This window comes from Macrobrachium rosenbergii, chromosome 2 (genome assembly GCF_040412425.1).
Source record: "Macrobrachium rosenbergii isolate ZJJX-2024 chromosome 2, ASM4041242v1, whole genome shotgun sequence".
NCBI classification, from domain to species: Eukaryota; Metazoa; Arthropoda; class Malacostraca; order Decapoda; family Palaemonidae; genus Macrobrachium; species Macrobrachium rosenbergii.
This window is the reverse complement of record NC_089742.1, coordinates 62676550-62699005: the sequence shown is the minus strand read 5'-3', so window position 1 is coordinate 62699005 and position 22456 is coordinate 62676550. Positions and strand designations below refer to the sequence as shown.

The following is a 22456-nucleotide window of genomic DNA, read 5'->3' as shown; positions in this document are numbered from 1 at the left end:
TGATTCGAGGAAAGGGGGGGGGGATTATAGCAAAAGGGCTAATGTAATATGGGGGACTGAGAAGAGTGTAGCAGAAGGTCACATGAAGATAAGGGAATAAGAAAAATGTAAGAGGAGGGAACAAGTAAATGGGGATTAGGAAGATGTCAGGGGGTAGGAAGGAAATGAGATACCAGTGGGGGATTAAAAAAAAATAGAAATAAGGGAATAAGAAAATGTAAGAGGAGGGAACTTGTAAATGGGGGAATGGGAAAATGTAGAGGGAGGAGGGAAGAGAGGTACGGGTGGGGGATACATAAAAAGATAGAAATAAGGGAATAGGGGAAAAAGATGTAGAGGAGGAGGGAAAGAGAGGTGCAGGTTGAAATAAAATGAAAATGTAAGAGGACACATGTAAATGAGGAATGGGAAGATGTAGACGGAGGAGGGAAATGAGGTGCGGGTGGGGGATACATAAAAAGACAGAAATAAGGGAATAAGAAAATGTAAGAGGGAACATATAAATGCGGAATGGGAAGGTGTAGGGGGAGGAAGGAAATGAGATACGGGTGGGGATACAAACAGAAAAATCTGTTAAATAAAACAACCACCCGTTAATGCAAGCGTTGACAGAAACCCCTATGGCACGAAAAACATTCGTCTCTGAATTAGAATGTTTGTGTTTGATCTACTCTAAAGCCTCTGGACACGATTCCTGTCACAGGACGAGAACATTTTATTCGAACCATTTAGAAAAATACCAAGATCCTAAGCGACCGATTGATTACGAGTCTTTAAGGGCCGTAAAAACGATTCACAAACTAAAATAAAGGAAATCAGTTTCATAATTCATAAACAAAATAAGAAGACATATTTATACTTCAATTCTCATTTCTAGCGATATAAGGATTCTTTTACACACGTAAAGCCTGACCATAAATTCTAAACAACAAAGTCACAAGTACTTGACTATAATAATTCGAACAAAAAAAACCCAGAAAAATACTGAAGAAATCATATAAATACTATTTAGCTCCTTGGCAACATCTAGAATGTTTTTCTGGAGAGCAGATTTCCTGCAACTTTGTCGTACAGCACGTTACTGAGCAAGAGGTATGACCATTATACAAAGGAAAACGAGTGTAATAATGAATGATATTGAGAGAGAGAGAGAGAGAGAGAGAGAGAGAGAGAGAGAGAGAGAGAGATATATATATATATATATATATATATATATATATATATATATATATATATATATATATATATATATTATACATATATTACACACACATACATATATATATATATATATATATATATATATATATATATATATATATATATTACTCTTTCTCTCACACACATATATATATATATATATATATATATATATTATATATATATATATGTATGTATGTATATGTATGTATGTATGTATGTATGTATGTATGTATGTATGTATGTATGTATACCTACGCTGTAATCAAAGAGAAGGGAAATGTGAAGATCTATTTACCATGAACCTGCTGATGCTTTTCCCCCCAAAAAATATTTCACTTTTTCCAATACTTTTAATTACAAGATAAATTCCACTACCTCATAAAAGCTGTCGGTTGCCAAACTCTTCGCAGAATCCAGATTAGACTCGGATGAAGGAAACAGTCAGGGGCAAACAGGAGAGGCATTAACGAAACGTGACTCCCACTCTGTCCACGTGGACACGAGATGTTGCAGCTCAGGTGGTTGCGATTTCGCTCCGACTGCTCTCATGTCTTACGAAATCTCCCGTGGAAATCGTTTGCTTCCTGCGTAATCTCCTACCAAATAATATAAATTAATTTCTTTCTAAATTACATAACCTAATATATGTGATTCAGTCTCCTTGAGAAAAGCGCGTTAGTGTAATTCCTCACCGATGACTTTAAAATAGGATATCTAGAAGTAATTACAGCCACTTCAAATTCTAACTGGGCTGGATTTGTCAATATAATAATGGCCCTTCATTTGCTTACAAATGAAAAATTGTTCTTAAAATTCTCCTTAAATCTACCTTTCCGGATATCAGCTATTAGAAAAGCCTCATAGCAGCAACGTCGTCAGAAAAAATACATTAACATACTCTGAACGAACAATAATTGCAAGCTACCTGTCGCATCTCCTATTGACTATGAGTAGCAATATCGAAGTTTTGCACGGGGAATTTTATTTCCAGGCCATGGGAGTCGTTTCCCACTTTCGTTTTTCATCCACATTTCTGCGCTCCTTTTTATTTATATGTCGATTGCATATGAACTACCGACTGACTCTGAATCAGACAGGCTGACCATGCATACCACTTCAAATATGTGAAATGCCCTTAAAATGAATACGATATGGGCCAAAGAAGACGAAGCCTTCTCTGCTCTTTACAGTTCTTTGGAATAAATTCTCCTGCAACTCCTTTGTGAAGTAAGGTGCCCACGGTCCGACTGTAGTCAGCCAAAATTCATTGCGTCCACGGAATCGGTTCAAGAGAGAATGTGAATACACAAAGACACGAAATCCTTCTAACACTACCATAAAATACCATCGAAGAAATTCCAAACGAAAGGCTTGCGCGCAGCTCTCCTAAAGGATATGAGTGCGGATCCGGCAGGGGAGAAACAGACAGTACTGCCAAGAATCGGTTCAAGACAAAGGAGTCCATGACGAATGGGGGCGGTGTTCTTCTGTCTTTGCGGTACCAGGGCAAACCATGAAAACAAAAAGTGTCTACGGTCTGGCATAGGAAATGATATCAGCCTATGAATCGCTACTGCAATAATTACTGTTCTCAAACCCTTCCTGGACCACAAGTTCATACCGTGGGGCAACACCACCGTAATGCATCTCTGGGGGCTGCAATCGCGGACGTTGACCGCTATTTTTAGCGAATATTTCTTGAAATAAAGAGGGGGGGGGACGATCCCAAATATGTATTGATTCGCGGCTGGTAGTTAATCGTAATGGCCGAACAGCGACTGGGTAGAGAGGGGGGGGGAGGAGGATGAGGAAGGCGAGGGAGAAGGAGGAGAGGAGGAGAAGGGAGGTCATCTCTTCATCTCCACCTTCCTCTTCTTCCCTTCCCTCCCCTCACCTCCCTTTCCATCGTTCCCACAACAGCCCACCCCCTTTCATCCCATCATCCCCCAATTGAACTTGTTTAATCAGAATATGGAACACGAGGGAAAAACCCGTTCTTTTTAATCATTCCCGCTCTCTTACCTTTCTCCCTCCCACTTTGTTTGGACTCTCAGAGAGAGAGAGAGAGAGAGAGAGAGAGAGAGAGAGAGAGAGAGAGAGAGAGAGAGAGAGTATTGTTTACATTCTTCTCTCTCATCTAATTAGAATGCAAATTACAGAAAAAAACACTGCGCTTAAACCAGACCGTCTCTCCGGTTCTATCCGCTCGTTCGCAAGAATATGGAATAAAGTAATAAAGCAAAAGCGAGAAGGGAGAAAGGCTCGGCCAGATTATGACATTATCTTTCTTCTCCTACCAAACGCTCCTTTCCAGTTCTTGTTTTGAATCCTAGAAGGATAAAGAACGTTTCTCGACGAAACCTTGTTTCCAACGCAGTTCGCTGAGGCTTTGCCAGAGATAGTGGAATACAATTTGTGTATGTGTGTGTCTGAGAGAGAGAGAGAGAGAGAGAGAGAGAGAGAGAGAGAGAGAGAGAGAGAGAGAGAGAGAGAGAAATTTGTTCTCTGCGACAACCATATTTCCAGAACACAATACCATATATACTCTACATGTGAACCCCAAAGGAAATTGAAGCATTTGTAATTACAATCTTTTGCCGATGTTTCCCTTGTTTTTCATAATCCACAGAAAATCGACAATGCGAAAGTAAAAGTGGAATGAAAAACAAATAAAGTAATGAGGGGAAAAGAATAAGAAATAAATAATAAAAAAGAGACAACCATGGAAATAAAAGGAAAATAAAGGGGGAAATAGAAAGTAAATAAACCACGAGGACAAGGGACAGAGCGGAAAATGAAAAGAAGCTGAAGAGTGTAGGGGAAGGGCCAGAGACGACTGGGGTTGAAGGAAATGAGGAGGTAAAGAATGAGAAAACAGAATGGGGGAAGACGACCCTGTCGTTACCCTCCATTAAAAATAATCCTCTCAATTAGCGAGTGGGTAAACTTCTGCCCTGACTGATCACTCGTAATGACCTGCGTCTTTCTTCATTAGGCCAAGAGGACATATGGGGTTGGAACACTCAAGAGAAACCTATTTAACAGTCTCGTCCTGCCAACCTTTCTCGGGGCTTTTGGTACTTTTTGAAGTGGCGGTGCTACTATATTTGTTTTTGTGAAGTTCGTATTGATTCATATAAAGGAACGGACTGGAGTGGAAATATTGGATTCCCAGAAAAGCCAAAGCACTGGGTACGATCAGTTCATTCCAGGTTATATTGATCGGCTGAATAATGGTTTTCATAAACGTCAGAATCCGTATGGTTTTGAGTTTGCATTACACGAACTGTCGTTCAAAGTTTCTCCTACCGATTCCTGAGTTGGAAGTCCCGGATTTACTGGGATGAGAACTAGGTGTCAAGAGACTAGAGTTAAGTGGAGATTTGTGGCGGCGAAAGCACAGGAAAGACCTTAGTGGCGGAATTTCTGTTATTGGTCTCGACAGGTCTAAAGGCTTTTGACAGTCTGTCATAAGTCTTTTTGAGCTAAATTCCCTGTTTATGGCTTGACGTCTCAGTGTAACCTCATTTAAAGTCTCTTTAATGATCAGGCATTTCCTGTTTTAAAGTTGCAACTGAGAGGGGTACACTGCTCCTTTTCTTAACTCCAGTGCTGTCTCTCAGTGATTTTTTTTTTCTCCCATACCCTTTTCCATCATTTCATAAATGATCACACTTAAAAGTCTTCTTGCTCTGTCCATTTATGGACAGATAATTCTAGCTTTCATATAACTTTCTACAGATTTGTTTAAGAGCTCTTTGGCAAATCTGAAAACCTAAACTCTCACATCTTTATTAATTTGGGTCTACGTGTAAACAGATGCATGTCTCAGAGAGATATAATCACGGGCTGCTTAGGTTAGTTTAAAAAAAAAGCTAGACAGTACTCTTCAGTACGTTTTTTGTATTTTCTTCTCAGCAGCTTCTCCATATTTTGAGGAAAGAACTGTCCTTATACTGCGCATTGTTCCCATATCGAAAGAGACCCAACATGTACCTATCAACAGCTTCACCGACAGTAAACCTCTACATTTTGGCCAAAGGCCAAGCGGTTGGGACCTATGAGATCATTCAGCGCCGAAAGGGAAATTGATGGTCGAAAGGTCTGAAAGGTGTAACAGGAGGAAAGCCTCGCAATTGCACTTTGGAACAATTGTTTGGAGAGGGTGGAAAGTAAGGCGGAAGAAAGAGAATATGAGCAGAGGTACAGTAAAAGGAATGAAAGGGGTTGCAGCTAAGCGTCGAAGGGACGCTGCAAAGGACCTTAAGTAATGCTTACAGTGCACCGCACGTGGTGCACTGACGGCACTACCCCCTACGGGGATCCTAGCTTTATGCGCCAGGGTTCGCTATCGCACAGAATGTAAGGAGAGACAACAAGAGTCAGCGAATCTGACTCACGTTTAAAACTTGGAATTCTCTGCCTTGCTTGTGTTTGTCTTGAACCTTTTCAACGTGGAACTTTATGAGGCAATATTGTCGCCACTGCACTGATAGCCATGTTTGATTAGGCAGCCATGTGCGTCTCGGTCTCTCCACCAAAAAATATATGAATGACACTTGCTCATTCGCGTACTTAACATTGCTAAATAATAGCGACATTCTCATCACAAAATAATCAAAATACTATTCAATAACCTGATTTTAACATTACTTTGACTTGTTCAAACAGATTAAACATTCTAGGAGGTATAAAGACAATGCAATTATGCCTGACGATATCTCTTCTGTGATCTCAAGTCAGACGTTTTGAATTGAAAAAACAATGTTGTAATCGCCGGTTATAACTACGTATATATTATTGCAACCAAAGCTCAGATCTTCCTCCTGTAAACATTTGGCAACTATGCCAAGCCTCAGGGCACCGCACAAAACCTTCCTAATGACGAAAGTCTGTATAAAGCCACCAGCACTCTTTTTGAAACAGCCAACGAAGAATTTTTTAAGCGTTTCACAAAGAACTAAACCAAACTAAAGATATGCACAATTTACTGGTTTCGCTTGCAGTGTTCAATCTGCTTTTTGCGATCGCTAAAATTTCGTCTATCTATTATGACGGCTAGCTATGATGGGCTGTAAGTTAATAATATCAATTATCATGAAGGCAAGAGTTCTAATGCAATGAACTCTATAACTAAGCATCACTGACAGAAATGTGCGCGTTCACTTTCGATGATACGAAACCTGCAAAATAAATCATTATTCAGACAGAATAAACAACGATTAGAAGACGACATCCAGACGCTGTTCTCAATTTGTGTGTTCACTTCCCGAGACCTCCATTCCAGTAGATATACGTGAATGATCGCTTCCTCTACGACGCCATTCGCTCTTAAATAGACATCGCCGTCCAATCAAAGGGGAACTTCCTAGCTCAGTGGCATCTTCTAATCAAGGGAGGCATCACAAGACAGCCAATGTAAGACAGGTCAAATAATAGGCTCCTGAAGCCTGCGAGACGTCGCTGATGATGAAAACGATGATGACATCGATGATGATAACATCGATAATGATGACTGCACAAGACCACGTCGAGGACAAGGCACGTAACTTAATTCTGTTTTTTTTAAAGCCTCCAAACTAAGGAAGTTGATTATGATCATCACAGGGGATATTAATAACTCCCATGATCATCATGATTGGAGACAACGTGCCATCTTGCCTTCGGTGAGATTTCCTCCTAAAGCTGAGGATAACTGCGGCGATGAAGAAAATGAATCCCATGATGGTGATGGGTGAGAACGCGCCAGCGTGCCTTTAATAAAAGCTCACCTCTAATGAACTCACCCTCTCACCCTCTCTCTCTCTCTCTTCCTCCTCCTCCTCCTCTCCATTCTCGCTTGATTCTTCAATATCCAACAAGAAACTTCATTTTTACCTACCCTCTTCCTGCAGAACCTTCCCCTACCCCACCCCTTCTCAGCACTGGTTCTACTATCCTTCTCTCTCTCTCTCTCTCTTTCACTCCTGTGTTTCTTGTTATCTGCAATTTCATTTATGTAAATAATTTACTACCTAATTTCGTATTCCATTCTTGATTGCATGCAACTGATTTTGTGCTTATATCGAGTCTACTTAACTAAAACACAGTATTTTATACATCTGAAAGTTGGCAGGTGACGAATTATACATTACCAATGAAAATTCAATAGAACTCAAGGCTGAATATATGCGCGCACACTTACGTCTTTTTGCTTGTATTTATATATAGCGGAGATTATGTAAAGAAGCAAACACACAAACACACAAGCACACACACATATATACACACACAGATATTTATCACATATGTCGCATAGGCTACCAGGAAATAAATGGAAAGTGACGGTACTAAGCACATTCGTGTTGCTTCAACACATTCTCAAAGAAAGATAAGAATAGAGTCAAAATGAGCAACAGATCACAACAAAAAAGTGGTTATATTCAAGGCAACAATCCATAAATATATATACATGGTTAAGAAGCAACTCGGCAGATGCTTAAAAAGAAAAACAGCCTAAAAATCTGTTTAGCAATAAAAGGACCAAGTTTGTACGTACACCGATTTACGTCAATTCATTACAATTAACCGTTACCGCAGACTCGATAATTTATGAAGCCCAGTCATATTATTACGGTACAGAAAAACTCTCGACGCTTCATAACCAGCCGCATGGTTAAAATGATTCACATAAAACAATAAAGCATTAGGTGTTTGTCTCGTTCTTACACCATATTTATATTGCCTATTTTAACCTGGTAGTAATTCCTTTACCTGACGGTCCGATATAGGAATAGCAGTAAGTTTTATTAGGTCTCTTATAAAAGCAAACTAGGGAATTAAATATTTCATTTCTTCTTTCGCCAAATATGCTTCGCAAATAGTCTAAGAAGCTTCAGCTTTATTTTCTTTCATTCGTATTCAACATCCATACTTCACTTCCATAAAGGAGCTGTTATAATCCCTCACACGTTCCCACCTTAGCTTTCATAAACACTATACTGATACTGTATCTGTCTACTATATACATACATATATATATATATATATATATATATATATGTATATATATATATATATATATATATATGTGTGTATATATATATATATATATATATATATATATATATATATATATATACATATATATATATATATATATATGTATATATACATACATATACGTATACATATATCCAGTGTAGCATGAGCATATAAAATCCACGTCAGATAGTGAGTGAAAACCGGTACTTTGAACAAGTATTTTCGTAGTTTATTTTACATTTTCAAATGTAGAATAAACTACAAAGTGCTTGTTCAATGCCCCAGTTTCACTCACCTTCTTACGTGGATTTTATGATTATATATATATATATATATATATATATATATATATATATATATATATATATATATATATATATATATATATATATATATATATATATATATATATATATATATATATATATATATATATATACAACATAAATACATGTTTGTATATATATACACATATGTATACACATGAATATACATATATACATACATATATATATACATAATGTGTGTATGTAAGTTTGAGAAGACCTGCTTTTGTATGCGTAATTCCTACATGCATATCCATGACTGAAAGCGAAAATATGAATAAATCACCCGTGCATAATGGTTTCAAAAGTAGAAAAAAAAACAGCGCCCCTCAGTTGTAATGAGTGAAAATCAAACAGGCATGAAATAAGCGTATAAATGGTCTAAATATGCTTGATGACAAGGTTCATCAATATCGCATCCAAATTTAGCCCCTAGCGGTGCGCTGTCGGTATGAAAAATGGCTAATACCACTCAATGCATTAACTGACTAATATTCTAAATTTTAATGAAATTGTTTTTATATACGTGTACACACATTCTATCTATCAATGTATCTATCTATATATATGTACATATATAAAGTATAAATATACAAGTATATATATATATACATATACATATATATATATATATACCTGTGTATATATATACATACACACATACATACATATATATAAACATTTTATATATACAGTATATATAAATATATATATATATACATATAATATAATATAAAATATATATATATATATATATATATATATATATATATATATATATGTAATATGTAAATTTAGACTGGGAAAAAGAGAGGATACCGGGAACAGTTGCTAAGAGAAAAAGAGTCAGAAATAAAATCCTGTTAAATAAATCCTATTAATTTTTCAGCTTCGAAATTCATCCAGCAGAAAATAAAACACGCATTTTTTCCCTTTTCAAAATTGTGATTGGCGCGCCTATTGGACTTTAAAATGTTCAATGGCCATAATATAATTACAACCAATATGTATACAGTTATCTCATTAATTAGATCTCTGATCCCCATGGTGATTAAACAGGAAAAAAAATTCCATCCGTAAAAGTGGACGGCTTATTTTTTCGTCTCGCTCTCTCTGCCATACAGACCGCTTTTGACGATTGGATTTTAATATAATAGTTATTGCCGACGTTTTTATCACATTTATTGATTCTTCTCTTCTGTCAGTTCTTCATCATGCTTTAATTATAATTACACTTGACGCTGTACAAACATCACCGTTACGTAACGAAGAATACCTTCTGTATCTTCAACTATCGAAAAGTTGCATCTTCCAAGCCATTATCACTTGCTTTCGTTCCCCCTCATCAATACAGTTCATCCATTTTCATTACGGTTATTTACCGGCTGCGATTACCACCGATAACACATCACCCTCGATGCTCCCTACTCATTATTTTCATCATGGCTTACATGTAAACACGACTACTTAATTATCAACGTTCACTGTATCTCATCTCTTTCCCATTTTCCTTTACATTAGCGCTGTTCACTCCTCGTCATTTATTGTAATCCCCGCAAAGCTTTGTTAGTATCTCTCCCATTTTCAAAACTTTTATCAGATGTTACCATGAAATCATTGAATACAAGGTTACTGTTCACCTTTAATTGTTTTATATGACATAAACGCCTAATTATTATTAAATCAATGATTATCACGTTACTTTTCATTTTACTTTCATCCTTAATTCTATTATCAACATTTGACATTTTATCATCCCTGGGTCTAATGTGTGTTTTCACCTTGAATTCTTTCATCTGTTAACATCATCTTATCTTAGCTGAATTAACGGGTTATTTTTACCTCAGTTCTTGTTATATAAGATTAACACATCATGATCGTTTAATCAATAGTTTACTTCTTCAGTTCTTCATCAAGTAACATTAATGCATCTTTATCACTTTCTCAATGGTCTATTTTCACTTCCATATTTCAATATGCTATTCGCACATCATTCTCATCGAAGCAGTTCTTTATTTTCACCTCCAATCACTTTATCATTATTAGGTGAAATTTCAAATTCCACCTTGAATTATTGCAAATAATGACAAGCTCTACATTATCGTCGGAACAGTGGTTAATTTTCACATTCGATCCTTTTGCCCAAAACTGGCATTATATTTTTGTTTTATCAACGTCAATTTTCACCTATTCTTTCATTTAATAACAAGACACCAACATCACTGGATCCAACTGTTAACATTCACTTTAAATTTACTATTAAAAAGTCATTATCACTCAACAATGGTTAATTTATAACTTGAATTTTCCCCTCATACTACCACATCGTAACTATTAGATATATGGTCAACTTCCACCTTGGAATCTTTCATCTAATACTAAAACATCATCTTTGTTGACTAAATAAGAAATTTTCTTCAACAACTCGTTTGCTGGTAAAGGTTAATGTTTATGATCAGATCTAAAATAAATGATTGTTTTCAGTGCGTAATCTGAACATTAAAAGAGACTATCAAGAATTATTTCCATTTCTCTGGGAAATCATTACTTCGATACCACTATACAATAACATACGGAAGAAGTTTGAGATCATCATCACAACTGCTATTTACCAATCATTGTAGTATTGTAGTCACTATAATAAATGCTTATCCTCCATTTATTAATTTTGTTCCATATTTTCTTAACAACCACTCACACCATCACATCTGTTCCATTATCAGTGTTGTTTTAAAGACAACAACAGTGCTTTTTTCTGTCATTGATAATACCATCACATTCACCAACAAAATGCCCCCCAACCCCACAACAACCCATCATCATCACCATTCTACTGGGTCACATTTATCCACTCTAATCGTCTTGTTTTATCCCTGGACGGCCACGTTTCTATGGCTAGTGGGAACTTACACTTCCTGAAAGGTCGTTCTCAGGGATCTTTCTTTTCACCCGTGAGAGGGAGTGAAGGGCACTTGTCTCTCTTCCCACTTCCTCTTCGCTCCACACTTTTGCTCACTTCTTGAAAGGAGAGATGCTGAGCAGATAACAAAGAAGTATTTACTTTGATATGAAGAACGGAACAGTACACAATGGAAGGCCTCCCAAAAACCTCCTTGTAAACAAAAAATGGTGCTTTGGAGGGCCACTCGCGACAAGAGATACGCTCTCCATTCCGGTTGAGAGGTGATGAGCAAAATATTTAAAGAGGTTGGTGTACGAACTACGTGTAAAGAAAAATGAAGAAACAGTTGAAATAGTTGGTATATAAACTACGCGCAAAAGGGAAAATAAAGGGGAGATTTTAAAAAATGAAGTATACGAAATATATTTACGGGACAAAATAAAGAAATATAAGCTTTTGACAATGACAGGCAAATAAACTACTCGTATGGAGGAAGGGATAAACATTCTCTCCTTCCAGCACAATGGAACACCAACTTCATATCGCGTTTAGTTATTTCTGTCCATTAAACTGGCATTTGAGGCCCAGGACTCGCCAGGCAGACAGCGCCTTTTGTTCGTCTGTTTGTTTATAATTAAAAAACAAAAAACGATGGGAACCAGTGTAAGTCATGTCTCTTCTCGGACTTCGTGCTTGGGCGCCAACGCCAGACTGTTAATCCACAATAATGGAGGGCGCGACAGCATTTCTTTGTCTGTTACTTTTATTCTATTTTTTTCAACGTGTATCTCCACAAAGGCAGAGAATAAGCATGATATAATCACCACCATTTAAGACGACGAGGAAAAGAAAGGAGTTGGAGGGCACCTGTGGAGATATCTTTTCTTTGCCTTTTTCTCCACTTACGTAAGAGCCCGCCTTAATTAGTACCGGCAAATAGGCTAAATTTAAGAAGTTAGCTTATTATAAAGATAAGGCGGAGGAGAGAGAGAGAGAGAGAGAGAGAGAGAGAGAGAGAGAGAGAGAGAGAAAGAGAGAGAGAGCTAGCTATGGGTATTGTGTGTGAGTGGGTTTCGTATTGTGTGTGCGTGTATGAGAGAGAGAGAGAGAGAGAGAGAGAGAGAGAGAGAGAGAGTTACTCTTAACAGCCAAATGTTACTAAGGCTGAGTTCTCTTTCGAAGATGAAGAAGATCGAATAATCAACACTTCAACATGATTTACAACAGCCCTCAAATACACAATGATGCTAACCTTTTTGTCACTAATGAATTTACGATGAGGGGCCTATTGATAAGGTGATGCTAGAATGTTCTCCTTTGATTACAACAGCAGTCAAATTTTCTCGCTAGCCTCTCTTCACTTGGAGGAGAGCCTGGTACAACGAAGTCTATGGTAGCTAGTAAGAAACTGAAGTGATGCTAACGACCTTAAATTACGTATCAATCCAGAGGCTTTTATAGCTGTAATGTAGCATACCCAAAGTAAAGGAACTCACAGGAAAATCTGATGGTAAGAGTACGAACATGTCCTAGGAACATACATAGCATATTTTAGAAATCAATTCTTCACAGTTGATACGAATCGTACCAACTGCCGTAACGGACAAAGATAGCAAGAATACAGAAAGATTATCCAATTAAATTTGACTTGCATAATCTTTCAAAACGTCACGCACTTTGCTTTCATGAGATTCCTCAAGATTCCTCCGTTATGCAGTGAGATGTATCCAAAGAATAAAAACTAAAGATGCAAAAACATGCTTCTGTGAACTCATGGAAGAAGATCGAGATTTCCACTTCTGACTTATGAATCTTGATTAACCATTAAAGGTAGGATTTACTAATGGCAGGCCATTTACAGGCTTTCAAACTTTCTGATCCAATGTTACCTCTATGATATGAAGTCTCAGGAATCGATGCCAATTCGAGGCATAAACTTCACATTAAAAACTTCCAAACTTAAGGCCCTGACTGTCAAACTTTCAATAGAGATCGGAAATTTCATATCCGGAACGCTAATCTGTTACCTGTCTCAGATCTCATTTCTATGCATATCTGCCCTTTTAGAGAGAGAGAGAGAGAGAGAGAGAGAGAGAGAGAGAGAGAGAGAGAGAGAGAGAGAGAGAGAGAGAGAGAGAGAGTAATAAGACAAATAAATATTCATTAGAACTGAATTCTCTTACGCAATGTATCTGATTCGACAAATGTCTTCTTAAACAGAATCTTGACGTAACAAAAACCCACGACAATTATGACGTCAGAGCAATTACGGCGTTACTATAACAATGAAAAAAATTTGGAAAATATTTATTAGGATTATATAAAGATTAATATTGTCACCCTCCCGTCTCGGTGGCAATCAAATCTTCAAAGGCCTAGGGTCACGCGAATGTAAAGCCACGCATAACCTACCTGCCAGCTAAAACGCGAGTCGAGACATGAAAGTCTAAATATAACTCGAGACTGCCGTAGCTGTTGTGATATCCTCAATACTCTCCCAACGCACACACACGTAGCTACACATTCCTACGGAAACGGATTTGTTACGGTTTCATATGGGTGGCTCTTGTTTATTTTATTGTTATTCGTACAAGTACTCTTTATAAATTATTTATCATACATTAAGGCTCTTGTTTATTTTATTGTTATTCGTACAAGTACTCTTTATAAATTATTTATCATATATTAAAGACAACTGCGTTGTCTCTGATTTAACGCAGAAAAAATCGAACTGTAGTGGCCGTCATGAGTTGAAATCTGTTTTGTCACAGCATTGCTGATTTCGTTGTAACGCAATTTGGGAATTTTGGTATATATTCGCCTCCTTTCGGAAGGCAGGAATCACTTGAAAAAAATAGCTTCAGAACTGGAAGTAAGTATTAAGTATAAAAAGACAAGGAATAAAACTTCGGCTGAATGAAACAAGAACATTGAATTTTCTACGATAGCGAATCAATAATGATTTCGATTTGGCAAGTGTTACTACGAATAAGAGCAAAAATCCTGCATATTTATGTGTTGGAAATTCAACTTAATATGATCACTAATGGCGATAATCTATGTAACTTTCATTATCCAAATACTTCAATCACTAGAGCTAACACTCATCAAATGATGTAACTAGATTTAATATGCAGTCAGTTCAGTAATTCAGTACTGGTAGTAGACGTTACTAATATATATATTGGACACAAACTGAATGTAAGTTGACAGAAAGGAACTTTGGTTTAGGTCTTATTGGCCAAGGGATTAAATGTTACTTTCAGCATAGCGAAAAATTTAATATCATGACATCTACATCTGTGTTGTTAAAATTTTACGGTATATTCATCAAACAAAAAATAATACCCCACTACACTAACAAAACACAATTACTACTTTTCATTGGTTAAAAACCGAACAAATTGAAATCCTCAGAGGGTAATCTCACGACTGAAACTGGTATTTTAATCAATTTACCCTGGTATTAGATGACATTCAGCTGTCCATACAAAAGCAAGAATCCCTAAATGTCATACATGAAACATATAAACACAGCCTATTTTATAACACTTACCCACCAAATTAAAATTTTCTGACTTCCCAACCGAACCAAAACAAACTGATGTTTTCGGTTAAGTTTCTGTCCTCCACTGCAATGAATCAATACGAGGAGGCAAAAGCAACGAGTCTTGGTGCAAGCATTTTCCTAACATCGCTGGCAAATAAGAATTCAATTTCCCACGGATGAACCAAATACTGTCAGTCCATTAAATCTGTATCTTTTGACAACAGGAAGGTTAAGATCTTTTAAGAAGTTTTCAGAGTTTATAATTTAGCTCTTTGATTCCAATCCTAGTTGTGTTATAGGAAACATTCTACTTGAAGTAAATGTCTAATATTTCATCCGACATAGTATTTGGATGAGTAAAAAAAAACAAAGCTTTTGATTAGCCGTCTGCATTTTCATGTGGATAATGACGTCACTATAGTTCAAATATAATGATAACCCTCATGTTTTACAGAGGGGAGAAAGCAAATGATTTAAATTACTGCTCTTAAAAAAAAAAAAAAAAGGGGATTCAGTGGTCGACACACTTCCTCCTGATATTTGGATGAGATGTAAAGCTATTGATTAGCCGTCTGAGTTTTCATGAGGATAATAACGTCTCTGGTGTTCAAATCTAATGATAATCCTGATGTTCTACAGATGAGAGAAAGTATGTTATTTTACATTACAGCGCTTTTTTTTCTAAGATTCCAGTGCTAGACACACTGTCTCAATCATTCCTGCCTCACTTCGCCAGCATGATCTGACCAATCGAGATGAGCTTGGGTGCTGCTAGTGGGTAGTCCAGAGTAATACCTATATTTATAAGTCGTTGCATATTCGTAAACAATTTCCTCTGAAAAATAACGCCAGATTTGAAGAAACACTAAACCAAAGAACATGTCTATACAATACTGAATCCATGACAAAAATCCAATTAGGCGCTGGGGGATATGCAACTCATTTTGCGCTTAATGATTCTCGTCGGTGGGAGTTACTCTTTGAAAAATCCTTCCATTTCAAATAGAAATCCATAAACATCGTGGAAAGTAAATAACGACCCAAACATTCGCCTTAAAATAGAGCAAGATAACTATGCATTTTAAACACTGCTAATATTCCTCACGATCCTGCCCGACAATGTTGTAGATGATAAGCATGGACGAAATGAACCATGTCTTTTAATTAAGGAATGCTCTCAAAATTAATTTAACTGGGATTTACTTATGGCATGCGCCTCTATATCCATTGCTCATAGTAGCTGAATAGTCTCTGTAGTAATATTATATCAATGGCATGAAGTACTCAGAAAAGTCCGGGAGAAGAAAATGAAACAGACCTTTCTGGGTGTGGATCAAAAAGAAAAATTACGTGGCCTTGATTTATTATATCACACTAGACCATCAACACGAACTTAGCCCGTCTACAAAATACGGTAAAGAAAGCTCCTCAGTGAGAAATAAAATCCATTAATGCGAAACAATGACATTGTACTTTGCAGAAGGTAGACTTTACGCCAAAGGCCTAGCGCCGGGACCTATGAGGTCATTCAGCGCTGAAAGGGAAATTGAGAGTAGAAAGGTTTGAAAGGTGCAACAGGAGGAAAACCTCGCCTTTATAGTATGAAGCAGTTGTTAGGAGAGGGTGGATAGCAACACAGAAGAAAGAGAATATGGATGGAAGTACAGTAAAAGGCATGAAAGGGGTTGCAGCTAGGGGCCGAAGGGACGATGCAAAGAACCTTAAGTAATATATACAAAATTATTTGTTAACAAACACCGAGAATCAGAAATAAAAGAAATAAGAGACGTTTAACGAAACAGACCATTCTTGACAATCAAGAAAAAACCTTCTGTGCCTGGAAGACGAAAACAGTATACTAGCATATACTGTATATATATTATTCAATCACAAACATTAAGCCAGTCAGCTGTCGCGGTATGATGGAGGTGAGTTAACATCGATTCTCAGTACAGAAGTCTGAATTCGACAGGCGCATTTACAGAAGAGTCGATATGAATTTATACCTCTCTTAATGATTCAGTGTTCAAAAGTCACTATAAATCGTTGTCTCTATACAGGCAACGGGTTGAATCCCACTGGTGACGAAGTACTTACCGATTATAATCCCCTTAAGTGAAATTTATTCCCGATGATTAGTGAACTGGTTACTAAACGATATTTGTGGCTTAATATTTATGAATATAAACAAAATTAGCGGTGTATTGACACAAAACAAGTAAAAAATGCGTCGAAAAAACTTCAGCGCAATCGACTTTTCTGTACTTAGCATAATCAAGGCCACCGAAAATAGATCTATCTTTCGGTGGTTTTGGTATAATGCTGCAAGAGTTGCGACCCATGAAACTAACCACGGGCCGGTGGTGGCCTGTCCTATATCGTTTCCAGATGCACGATCATGGCTAAATTTAACCTTAAATAAAATAAAATCTACTGAGGCTAGAGGGCTGCAATTTGGTATGTTTGATAACTGGAGGGTGGATGTTCAACATACCAATTTGCAGCTCTCTAGCCTTCGTAGTTTTTAAGATCTGAGGGCGGACAGAAAAAGTGCGGGCGGACAGACAAAGCCGGCACAATAGCTTTCTTTTAACAGAAAACTAAAATCGTGTGTGTGTGTGTGTGTGTGTGCGTGTGTAGGATAGGATGATCAATGTTTTTAACAATATTACATATTAGTTAATATGTAATCAGATGACCAATTAGCGCAATGAGAGAGAGAGAGAGAGAGAGAGAGAGAGAGAGAGAGAGAGAGAGAGAGAGAGAGAGAGAGAGAGAGGCAGGCCATTACTACAATTTTACGATGATATTGCTGCAAAATGTATTTGCCTCCCTTTTGAATTACATTGCCAAATACATTTTCTCATTCGTTCGGGGGATCCAACGGGATAAGATGAAGCAATGGTGCGAATGGTTGCTGGTAAAGAGAGAGTGTGAGCGTGCACTTGAAATAAAACGATATATCCACAATCTCCCACTTGCGAAAATCAGGTTTCAGGCTCTGGTTTTGCAAGTTCTGTATAATTCGGGAAATTCATACACAACTCTTCACGCGAGAAAGGTAACAATATTGATAATAGTGGAATTTTGGAATGACATATAGTAGGAGATAATATACTGTGCAAAAAGCGTTGAGAGAGAGAGAGAGAGAGAGAGAGAGAGAGAGAGAGAGAGAGAGAGAGAGAGAGAGAGAGAGAGAGAGAACAAAACTAGTCCAACGACTGTACCTGGTATCTAATATATGTGGGTGAATTGATTAAACTCTGCGGTCACATACACCCACATTTCACTTTCTCTTTGACCGAAACTATTTTTTCACAATGAAAGAAAGAAAGAAAGAAAGAAAAACACTGATCATCAGCCTTCATGTCAAAATCCGCTTACATTCAACAGCACAATTACTGGAATGTACTGAATTATTATCCTTAATCGTAAAAATCAAGAACACCGAAAAATATAGACAGTTTCACTGTAAAAAAAAAACATTTTTAAAAATAAAACACGCTATAATTTTTATAGGATGAATACTTTCCATATAATATTCAGCTACCGAATGGTGCTCATTAAGACCTCTTAAAGTTACTATCTTCTAATGAAAATATGGGAGAATTAAAAAAAAGACGGCTCCTCATTACTCGCCCCCCCCAAAAAAAAAAATACAATGAAAATTGAGGCTGTTCATTTTTTTATTTCCAATTTCTAACAAGAAAAGTGGAGCAAAGTTTATCTATTTTCAGCCATTTTGATTTACCGGTCTAACATCAGCTGTATGATATCAGGATCAGGAACTGTGCCAACAGAACCACAAACTTTGCTTTCGAAAGTTCTGAACTCTAATATTTCAGGTGTCAGACTTTCAATACTCGTAGCGGCTGAAAACTTTCATAGGATATCGTTTCCGCTGAAATGAGACATCTATTCGTTGGACCTAATGGCAAATCTCTTACCTGTCTGAAATATTTCTTGTATGCGTATCTTCTTTTAATTTGTTAACGAAAAAGAATAATCTGGGCGTATAAGAGATTACGTGTCTGGTCTCCATGGAAATATACTCGTATGCAATATAAAATACAAAAGAAGAGAGAGAAAGAGCCCTCACGACCATTATTATTATTATTATTATTATTATTATTATTATTATTATTATTATTATTATTATTATTATTATTATTATTATTCAGCCACAACGTCCCTTAACTTGTCGATTTCTAAAAGTTTCTGGATACACCCACTTGAAAACATCGATTCTGAAAAGGAGATCTATGAGGAAATTCTTACCTTTCCAGGTAAGCTTCAAACCCACGCAAGTTTGGTTAGAGTGGGGTTGCGCAACCCACAATACCAAACAAGAAATACTGTGCGCTACATCTTCACTCCGAGTTACTTGTGTGAGATTAATCACAATTATAAAGTTAAGAGTTTCTTCATACTCGTATAATTCCTGCAATACTTGTATAGGTAAACGCATGCATATATGAGTGTACATTACCGTACAAAAATGGTCGTAAAATCCCAGTCTTGATTTGGAATGGCCCATATAATACAATACAAAGTAATTCTTTAGAAAACTCCATGGAGCCGTGTTCAGTACCAGACCCTAGAGAATGAAAGTAAAAACAAAAAAAAAGAAGATCGTCAAATTCTCATATTATCTCACCTGTACCGCATTATATACACCCTTGTCTCGTACGAAACGAAGAGAAATGATAACGAAAAGGATGAAGGTGAATTAACCAAAAATATCTAGCTCAGCAAGAAAAGCTCGGTCTGTGGGTAGCTCCCGGATACAGCACACCAGTCCACCCACCTGAAATTAGTACTATCAACGTCAGCTGGAAAAGGTCACGGGGTTAGCAACCTTATCCCCAGACTTGCTGGGAAACCAGAAGGTTGTCACTTTCTGGATTTATCCATTGCAGAGAGGAAAAAGGCGCATGCTAGAATAAAACTAGTTTATAAAATGTCAAAGAAAATCAATGTAATGATTCACGGCGCTCAAGTAGTACTATAACCTAATGTCAACCTTATGAACATATACATTTATTCCCTGAAGTACGGAGAGAGAGAGAGAGAGAGAGAGAGAGAGAGAGAGAGAGAGAGAGAGAGAGAGAGAGAGAGAGAGAGTTTTCTTTTAGAATCTCTGAGCTCCTCTTCATAACAGAAAAAATCGTATTAAATAAAAACAAACTGCAAAACAATTAAAAATGAAATCACAAACATTTGCATATCTCGCTCTTGACCATACAAAGCCGAATACAATAATATCACGATCATCGAAGGGATTAACTCGAATCAATCCGGCTTTACAGCAACACTGAAGTGAGCGGCTTCAATTAATTTTTCACTCTCGTGACCGAAATCTTCTATAAAGGACCCATTAATGAAGTATATGGAAGCTGATCCTCGAAAGCTCTTTATGAACATATCGGGAATGAGGTATCAGCGTTTCGATAAGTCAATACTACGCTTAAAAGATTATTTCTTTCCACACAAACAGATAAATGTAAACAAAAACAGTCTCACTGAGAGAGAGAGAGAGAGAGAGAGAGAGAGAGAGAGAGAGAGAGAGAGAGAGAGAGAGAGAGAGAGAGAGAGAGAGAGAGAGAGAGAGAGGTGGCTTATTAACACTGCCAAAATGTTAACAGTACTAAAATGATTCTAAAACACACACAAGAGCTGTTTATACAAGAAAAAGAGCACTTTTTCTTTAATAATCGATTTTCTACCAAGAGATAAAAAATTAAAATCACTGACAATAAGACGTCCAACGTTCGCGAGGGAGCCTCTGTGAATCAGAACTGGCTGAAGTCAGTCAATAGCGTTTACACAAGAGATGTTACCTCGTTTAAAGGGCGTCTCTTCCTACACACTTTAGAAGATTAAAGATACTCGTAGAACATAAAATACATTCCAGTGTGTGTGTGTGTGTGTGTGTGTTAGATGATGTAGTTATGGTTGACTCAATATAATACGAATCTGTGATGTGCTGTACATAATTAGAAGTAGGAATACTCAAGGTTTATCATGATGTCATATCAACTACGACGTATTTTTAGGTTTTATTATAAACACGCCCTTAATAAATGAAAACGCAGAAAAATATACCACGTGGGTACTCGTTTTTTCATCATTCATTCACTCAGCATAATGAAACTACGTATATCGTTACTGGCATTGAGTTAGCTTGAATAATAGTTAAAATCGTATCCATAATATAAACACTGCTGGCAGTGTATTTCTTTCAATCCATTAATTGGGAAAGGATAAATCATTATGCTGTGAGCATAGACTAACAAGCAAATAACCTTGTTCATGTTGCGATATCCGTTACTACTTACTGCTTATGAAAATTAGTTCCAATTACTAAAAAATGATATATAACAACGAATATAAAAAAAAAATCAAGTGCTCGGTCGTAATTAAAAATTTGATAAAATTTATCGCACTTCATCTTAACAGTACACAAAAAAAAGGTAACAGTCCCAGGTTGGGGGCAGGAACAAGTTTCATTTTCCAGCAGTACAAAAATTTAATCTGCATGTGATCAATACAAAAACGTGTGGCCAAAAGATACAGAAATATGCCAAACATTTTCAAGTCAAAATTTGCTATACTTATATAAACGATATTTCAAAAATCCATAAAGGTGATATTCGACTTAAGTGTATATATATATATATATATATATATATATATATATATATATATATATATATATATATATATATATATATATATATATATATATATATATATATATATATATATATATATATAAATTAAGAGTTAAACATAAACCCACACGTGTCCAGGAAACAATGAATGAAGACAAAACTTTCCATTTCATACTGGGGAATATGAGTAACCTATTATAACTTGAGATACACTAATGGCGGAGGTCTTGCGAAGCTCGCCCAGGCCTTTTAAGAATTTCAAGTCACTTTAAGAGACCTGATCCAATATTAGCTGTTTGATATGGATTATCCAAGGATGTGATTCCTCCCGCCAAACTTCCACTAGAAGACTTGCTAGCTACAAGACTGTAATTTACAACAAAGATGAGAAATTCATTTGATGTGTCAACATGATATATTTTCTTAAAGAAGATCAACTAGAATTTCAACAGAAAACTAAACGACTGGTAAGGAGAAAACTATTTCATAAATTTTCACATTCCCTCCCTCACAGAGAGAGAGAGAGAGAGAGAGAGAGAGAGAGAGAGAGAGAGAGAGAGAGAGAGAGAGAGAGAGAGAGATAAAAGCGAAAAAATTTAAAACTCCTGCTAATAAACTATTGTGTTTACGGAAAGGCAATTATTTTTTTTCTGTACATCTGTTTTTTATTGCTTTTGATAGACGAAATTAAAATGGTAATTGAAACTACGAATCCTTAAGGCCTTTCTAAATTAGAAAAAAACAAAGTATTGCAAACGAAGATTTACTCCCTTTTGTC

At 36.6% G+C, this 22456-nt stretch overlaps 1 protein-coding gene across 3 annotated transcripts in view; it reads right to left on the bottom strand.

Annotated features, from left to right (window-relative positions):
• Positions 1-22456, bottom strand: part of smog (G-protein coupled receptor 158 smog) — a 563528-nt gene that overhangs the window by 82248 nt on the left and 458824 nt on the right. The window lies entirely within an intron of this gene.